The 7,849-nt window shown below is 43.6% G+C and overlaps 1 protein-coding gene and 1 long non-coding RNA gene across 2 annotated transcripts in view; both read left to right on the top strand.

Moving 5' to 3' along the window:
- The window catches only part of SYNPO2 (synaptopodin 2), a 196,690-nt gene that overhangs the window by 26,917 nt on the left and 161,924 nt on the right, over nt 1-7,849 (top strand).
- Nucleotides 74-3,766, top strand: LOC138174585 (uncharacterized). Its single transcript, XR_011171774.1, has 2 exons — nt 74-1,058; nt 3,496-3,766. It is a non-coding gene; the product is annotated as an uncharacterized lncRNA (long non-coding RNA).

Genomic DNA, 7,849 nt, shown 5'->3' with positions numbered 1-7,849 from the left:
AGAGAGAGAGAGAGAGAGACAGAGAGACAGAGAGAGAGAGAGATTTCCAGAACACCCTGTGAGAGAGAGATAAGCAGGTAGGTAAATAGGTAGATGATAGATAGATAGATAGATAGATAGATAGATAGATAGATAGATGGATAATAGATGATAGACAGCCAGCTAGCATGCCCTCATTAAGTACTCCCATTATGCCAGGCATGAGGCTGAACTAAAAGTATGATTTCACTAGTCCCATAATCTCTCACCCATCTTTGAGGTACTTTCTTACAGAGACAGGTGAGGGAGAAGCCCACTCTGGGAAGCCAAATCTCAGCAAGGGCTTTGTAAAATTCTAGTGGGATGTAGTGTACATCAGACGGATCATAGAATTATAGATTTACAGCTGGCAGAGACCTTAGAACTGGTCGAACCCTCCATTTTACAGATGAAGACACTGAGGCAGAGAGTTTTAGCGGCTTGCCCAGGGGTCACACAGTTAGCAAGTATCTAAGTGGGGATTTGAGCTTAGGTCTTCTTGACTGAATCCAGTCCACTCTCCCCTACATGACATTGCCTCAGAAATGCTGAGTTCACTACTTTCCAATTGTTTAAATATAGCTCAAGCAAGTGAGTCCTAGAGAGCAGCTGGAGGGGCTTTGAGTGTGTTGAACCCACGGGAATGTTGCTGCATCAAAATGTGGAGGCTGGCTCCATGGTTCCTGACAGGGAAGGGCAAGAAAACTGTAGGCAGGGGCTTTCTACACAGTTTCCCAAGCTCCCTGAAGACTGGAAGTTTTTATTTTAAACACATATTTCTTTACATAGGACAACAAGTATCCAAAGTGTATCCAGATGTGGTCTGGATGTTTGTAGCAAATGAAATAAATGCACAGTGACTTCTCCCTTCACACGGCGAGGGGTGGGTGAGTGCACGATCCTTCACAATTGGACAGAGGGGCTAAACATCTGTGCTGGGATCGCAGGCTGGGTGGCTCGGTGGGCCAGGCACTCTCTGCTCTTTGCTTATGGAGAATGTCTTCAAATAGACATGGGAAGAAGTTTATCGCTGGAAACAGGTTTGATTCCTTAAAAGGAAGTCGTTTCTCATTTCTTATGCTTCTCTGGAGAATTGGCTCCAAACTGGGAATTGTTATCCCATGACTCACAGAATGAGCAGGAGGCCACAGATTGGGCTTGGAGATGATTGTAACGACACCGACCCCAACAGAACGACCGGGGTGGGAGTGGGAGGGGTGGGGAGGGCAGCTTCTAAAAAGAAAACCCTCAGACGTGACCGATTGCCTTTTCGTTTCTTCAGTTAGAGATGAAAGTGAAAGATGATGATGGTTCTTTTCTGTTTTTAAAAATAGCAGCCCAGGGCCTAGGGTTCTGCTCTGTGTACCTCATCTGGGCAGCATTCCAGCAGTCCAAGGAGCAGTTGTTTGAGATAATGCTAACTTCAGTAAGGGGTGGGAGAGTCTATGGGTGCCTGACAAATAGCCTGCACTAAGAAAGCCCTGTGCCTATTTTTAGCCTTTGAGAGCTGGCAGGCACAAACATCATCACCAAGGTCCAGCTGAAATGCTGCTGCCAAGCAGCCTTTACATCCTGTGGATCGCCCTGCTGTAATGTCGCTGCCATCCACCCCCATTATTGCATTCTCACACACTGAGCCCGGCTCTGGTTCAAGCCCTCAGTAACTGTCCTCAACTAGTTAGAGACCCTGGGAACCTTCTCTCTCCCAATGTCGTCTCTTCTCGAAGTTCATCTTCCATACCACTGCCACAGTATTCTTGTGAATGCATGCTTCAAATAGTTGTGTGACCTGAGGCATGTCACTTAACCTCTTGGTGCCTCAGTTTTCTCATCTGTAAAAAAAGAAGGGGGTTAGACTTGATGGTCTCTAATGCCCTTTCCAGCTCTGAAGCTCCGAGTCTTTGATCACATCAGACCCTTCCTCAACAATGACCAGTGCCTGCTCAAATCCAAGCTCCTTTACCTAGTAATTAAGGTCATCTATAATTACTCAGGTATTGAGTGCTTTACTAGAGAGACAGTGATTCTATTTCATATACAGGGAATGCTGTTTGCGGAGAGATCAAAGAATTGATTCCTAATCCTGGTGCTCACTTACTGTATGATTTTGAGCAGTCCACTTCCATTTTCCAGGCCACCATTTTCTCCTCTTTAAAATCAGATGATCTTTAAGTTACCTTCTATGTATGTGTTACACTTTAAGATTCTCTCTCTCATGCACATACACACATACGTAATATATATGCATATTTATATATGTAATTAAAATGTATGTATATATATCACCATTATACAGAATTGTAATGCTACATTTAACAATATAGCACCTAAGTACTTGGTCTCAAAATGACACTTGTCATTTGATTTTCAAACTGCATAGGCTCAATTTCTGCCCAAGACATCGTAAGACACAGAAATAGTTCTTGGCACCGATAATCTGGGGAATCACTAGGTACTTGTCTTGTCTTAGAGTGCAAGTTCAGAGGATAATATGATACATCACCTTGGAAGAGAGGAAAGTAGCTCACTTCCAAAGGTCTGCTAATGATGCCAACATTGCTGAACCATTACCAACATCCTTTCCAGTTCTGGTGAGAACTGAGCAAAGATAGTGATCGAGAACTATCTGGGAGGGACTTTTCCAGAATAATTAAAAAGCTGCAGACTGGTATGATTTTGCTGAGCTAGAGTTAAAGGTTAGACATTTTAATGGTACATAGACATGCAGATTGGGAGGTGGCATGATGTAGCAGCTACTCTTTCTCTCCACTTGGCAACAAGATGACTCTTTCCTCACTGAGTGGTACCTGGGCTTTTTGGGCCATTATTGCTTTTTCACATCCATTGAACTTCTATAGTTCATGCTTATGTCTTCTCCTTTATCCATTTCCCATTTTTGTGTAGCAATAGCTTGCTTGAATGGGTCAAGTCATAGCTGTGGTAACTGGACAGAGTATCTTCTCTTCTTCATTTTATCTTCTAACTTAGTCTTGATTTTTACCTTTACTCAAACAAGTCAGTTGTCTGAAGTTTCATCGTGAACTGATTCTGAAATGATGCTGACAGTGGTAACCAGCCACTTTCTGTCTATTAAGATACAGTCAATTTCATTGGGAGAGCAGCAGGTGTTTCTTTTTTTTGCCTTTTGGAGGGCAATTGGGGTTAAGTAGCTTGCTAGTTTTGTGTGTGTGTGTGTGTGTGTGTGTGTGTGTGTGTGTGTGTGTGTGTGTGTGTGTGTGTGTGTGTGGGTGTTAAGTGTCTGAGGCCTGAACCAAACTCGGGTCCTCCTGACTCCAGGGCCAGCACTTTACTCACTGCGCCACCTAGCCGCCCCTGGCAGGTGTTTCTTATATTCATTGCTTGCTCACCTTTCTGCAGAAAGTATTCATAACATATAGTCATGATGGGAAAGGCTTCTGGATAGTCTACAAACCATTTCTTTCTTAATTCCAAATGGTATTTTTCTATATTTTTCAGAGGGCACCATGTTCTTTCTACTCATCTTTGCATTAAAGTCATGGAGTCTTGAGGTATATATTGATCTTCGTTGGAGAGTCTTGTCAAGTCCTTCATAGAATTCTTCATCATCCTTCACTACAGATGGAAAGTGGAAATTATCATAATATGTTGCTCTTTAATCACTGTCAGTTAAGATGGCCAAAGGACCCATAGTAAGGTCTTTCTTATTGCCTTTGGCACATAATAAAAATGACTAAGCAAAATCTTTTATTTACCTCTCCCAGAAGAACTTCGGAGTCATCCTTATATTTAGCCCTAATTTGTAGCTCTAATCTAACTTACAGTAAGAATGCCGATCCTGATAGGGGTCCCATTCTTCTAGGAATATCTTAACTCATTGACTGTTGGACAATGACTTCCCATTTAAAATATGAGATTTTAGATTAATGTTGATAGATGGTCCAAAACTTGATTATTGGCCCTTCTTTCTCCTTTGTGCTGGTTGCTTTTTCATCGTCCCTATCCAAGCAGAGATGGAACTGAACAATACCCAGAACCATTTTTGTGTAGGACAAACGTTCTATTCTAATGTCCCATCATGGTGTAGCTAAGTTTGGAAAGCTGTGCCAGAGAAGCAGAGCTCAGAGAGCTGCTCTGTTGATATGGAAAGGTTTCCAAAACAGTTCCAGAAACAGCCCCTGTCTACTGTCTGAGACAGTAGATAAGTACAGATAACTATATAGCCTGGATAAGTACAGAGACTTTGTTAAGAGTAGGTTGGTCATTAGGTGATGGCGTCTTCAACTGTGGCAACCTATCTCTTAGGTCATAGGATTACAGATTAAGAGCTGAAAGGATCTCAGGAGCCAACTTATACAAGTGAGGACACCTAATTTGAGAAAAGTTAAACAGCTTGTCACACAGCTAGTAACTGTAAAGGCTGGACTTGAACCCAAGCCTTCTGATTCCAAGACCAGTACTCTCTCCCATTAAAGCTTGCTATCCCTCAAAGGGTCTTCATGAGAAGGCAACAGAATTAATAAAGTGTGGGGGGTGTGGACAGAGCCATAGTGTACATCGTTATATGAAGAAAACCTGGAAAACCAAGGTGAGAAATAAGTTGGGGTGGATAACGAAAGCAGAAACAGAATTAACATTGTCACTCTTGAATCTTCATTCTCCTTCATTCATTCACATTAGATGCCCCAAGTTTTTGTGATTCTAGCATCCCTAAAATCCACCCCCTTCTTCCCATTCACACAGCAGCAGCCCTCAGCACCTACCTATTAAATGTCTTTTATACCCTAAGGTACCTAAATAGCCGTTTCCTCCTTGTGTGTTAGAAGCAATCAAGTCCAGAATCTAAATTTTGTGGGATCATAAATTTGAGACCTTGGAGGAGGACCTTCAATCCTTTCATTTTACAGGTGAAGACATTGAGGCTTAGGGAGGTTAATGTTGACCAGGTGATAAGTGTTAGACCTGGATGCTAGGGTGGATAGAGAGCTGGGCCTAGAGTCAGGAAGACTCATCCTTGGAAGTTCAAATCTGGCCTCAGACATTTACTAGCTATATGACCCTGGGCAAGTCACTTAACTCTGTTTGCCTCAGTTTCCTCACCTGTAAAATTATCTGGGCTGGAGAAATGGCAAACCACTCCAGTATCTCTGCCAAGAAAACTCCAAATGGGGTCACAAAGAGTCAGACCCAGCTGGAAACGACTGAACAACAATAACAAAACTGACTTTGAAGCCTCTGTTCTTTCCATTCATCATGTTACTTCCCTTCTCTTGCTTCCTCCACCTTTCAAAGAATAAAATTATCGTTAAAGCTAACCAAGAATCCACCAGTGGCCTGCCTTGGGCAGAGTTCTGAAACACACATACAAAGAATTCTCCAATCAATGAACATGCATATATTAAGCACCTACTGCATATCAGGTACTGTTCTATGTGCTGGGCATACAGAGACAAATCATCGGATGCTTTCAGCCATGTTTGTGATCAGCTGCCCAAAGCACTTCATTCATGTGATTAAGTTCATGTGCAGAGGATTTCGAGAAAGAGCAAATTTCCAAGGGTTCAGAGAAAGGCTAGACAAGATCCAATGGCCTTGTATTTTGCAGAGGAGATTGGTGCAAGGGGGGCTGTGGGGCTCCCAAGGACGATGTTCTGAAGACACAGAGAGACGATGCCATCTGGCTAAACAGATCAATGTGCCCGCAGAGGAACATGGCAGATCAGTCTCTGCTTCAAAAGGAAATGGACAGGGGATGGAGGCAGGGGAAGTCAGCTGAGGGAGGCTGAAAGGGAGAGCATGGTCCTGGCAGATTAGAAACAGGAGTCCTACAGCTCAGGATGAGCTGAGGCTGAGACGGCTGCTAAGGCTCAATGACAAGGATTGGTTCAGGTTCGAATTATGCAGGGGACAGGAGCAGGGTCAAAGAAGGGATAATGATTATGGGAACTTGTGAGGGGCAGCATGTTCTAGACAGAGGATGGAGAACTTATAAGCTGGAGGTCTGGGTTCAATTCCTACCTCCGACATACGCTGACTGTTTGGCCCAGGTAGATCAGTTAATAATAACAGTGAACATTTATTTAGTATTTTCCCATCTGTGAAGTGTTTTACAAACAGCGGCTCATTTTTCAACAAACCTGGCAGCAGAGTTGTGCTGGAGACAGCCTCTGCTGCCTGTAGAGAGCTGGTAATTAAATTTTCAGTGTTGGCATTTACATCTTGGAAACTGACAAATCAGGGCTTGATTTATTATTTTACTGATTATCTAGACTTAAGATGAAGAGAATATTGATAATGCTGATCAGTGTGTCATGCATGTTTTTCCCCTAAAGAGAGATGATAAACATTTACCAGGAAGTAGGTACTGTTATCAGCTCAGCTTTACAGATGAGGAAACTGAGGCTGAGAAAGGCTAAATGACTTTCACAGGGTCTCATAGCTAGCAAGTATCTGAGGTTGGACTTGAACTCAGGTCTTCCTACTCCAGGCTCGGTACCCTATCCGCTGAACCACCCAGCTGCCTGCCCCCAACATAACCTCTCAGTGCTCCCGACGACAATCTAAGAGTCTAGACTGCAGAAAACCTACTGCCCTGCATTAATAGAGGACATTTTTTTATATCAGTGAAACCTCAACTCCTGTCCCTGTTCTATAAGAAAGATTAACTATTCTAGTCAATTTGACTTTGTTTCTTAAGCACAATGAAAAAAGGCAGAACGTTACAGTGGAAACAACACACAATTGGGGTCAGAGGAGCTGCCTGTGGCCTATGTAGCCTCAGAACTGATCCTTCCAGCTCTAAAGCTGTGATCTTGGGGTGCTATCTATAGCCCTCAGACTTGGAAGGCTTCAGAGAGGAGACCCAAGATCAGTGAGACCACCCTCAGAGAAATAAGAGCAAAGAGAAGGTTCCTGGCTGCCCTCAATGACAGGAGTCTATCCACTCTGGGGGCCCTTCTGAGGTGGGAGGTCAAGGTAACAGTGACAATGCAGGACAGTGATAACCTGGATAGTAGCCAGAGTTGGGATCTAGGAAGGCAGGTACTAGGGTGGTATTGCTGGGAACTGGGAAGAGCTACTAGGCAGGTTGGCTTGGCCACTGGGCTTGAAGTCTGGAAGACCTGGATGAAGTCTTGCCTCAAATATTTACTTAGCTGTGTGACTCTGGGCAAATCACTTAACCTTTCTGTGCCTCAGGTGTAAAATCAGATGGATGGATTCAGTGGCCTTTCAAGGTTCCTCCCTGTTTGAATCTGTGATCCTACGATCCTATAGGAAGGATATTTGGGAGGGGGTTGGAAGAGGGGTATTTCTAGAAATTATCCTGATGTAAAAGCAAAAGGCACGAAATATAACTTTAAATCACACAAATAAAAATAAAATGCAATGCAATGGAATAGTAGAGTGAATCCATAATCCCAATGGATGAATGCCATCCAGAATTTGTAACTTCCCAAAGCCAGTGTCAAATTAGTTTCCATGGATGACTCCCTCATTAGAGCCATGCTGAGTGATTGTCCTCTGGAAATTGTCCATCTCCATGCTTGGGGAAATATGATAAATCCTCCTTGAAGCTGCAGACTCTGGGAGTAAGGGTATGCCCAAGACAGACAAGCTGGCTCCTCATATCATGTCTCTGCATCCCGACACTGGTCTGTACCTCCGACCCACGCAAAGCCCCTGGGTGCTGCCTCCTCCGTTTTGATCTTTGACCTGCTGACAGATGGATAGAATCCGATGACTCCATTGGTTACAGCTGTGTTGAGGTACAAAATGCAGGAAAATTCAACCTCCTACAGCTGAAGTCAGCATTAATTGAAGTCTTCAAACCTCCCCCCTCCAAACCAGGGCC

This window comes from Petaurus breviceps, unplaced genomic scaffold (genome assembly GCF_028583685.1).
Source record: "Petaurus breviceps papuanus isolate PSGF00001 unplaced genomic scaffold, PetGlider_PUasm1.0 689, whole genome shotgun sequence".
In the NCBI taxonomy this organism is placed as follows: Eukaryota; Metazoa; Chordata; class Mammalia; order Diprotodontia; family Petauridae; genus Petaurus; species Petaurus breviceps.
The sequence above is the reverse complement of the archived record's forward strand: the minus strand, read 5'-3'. Positions and strand labels throughout refer to the sequence as shown.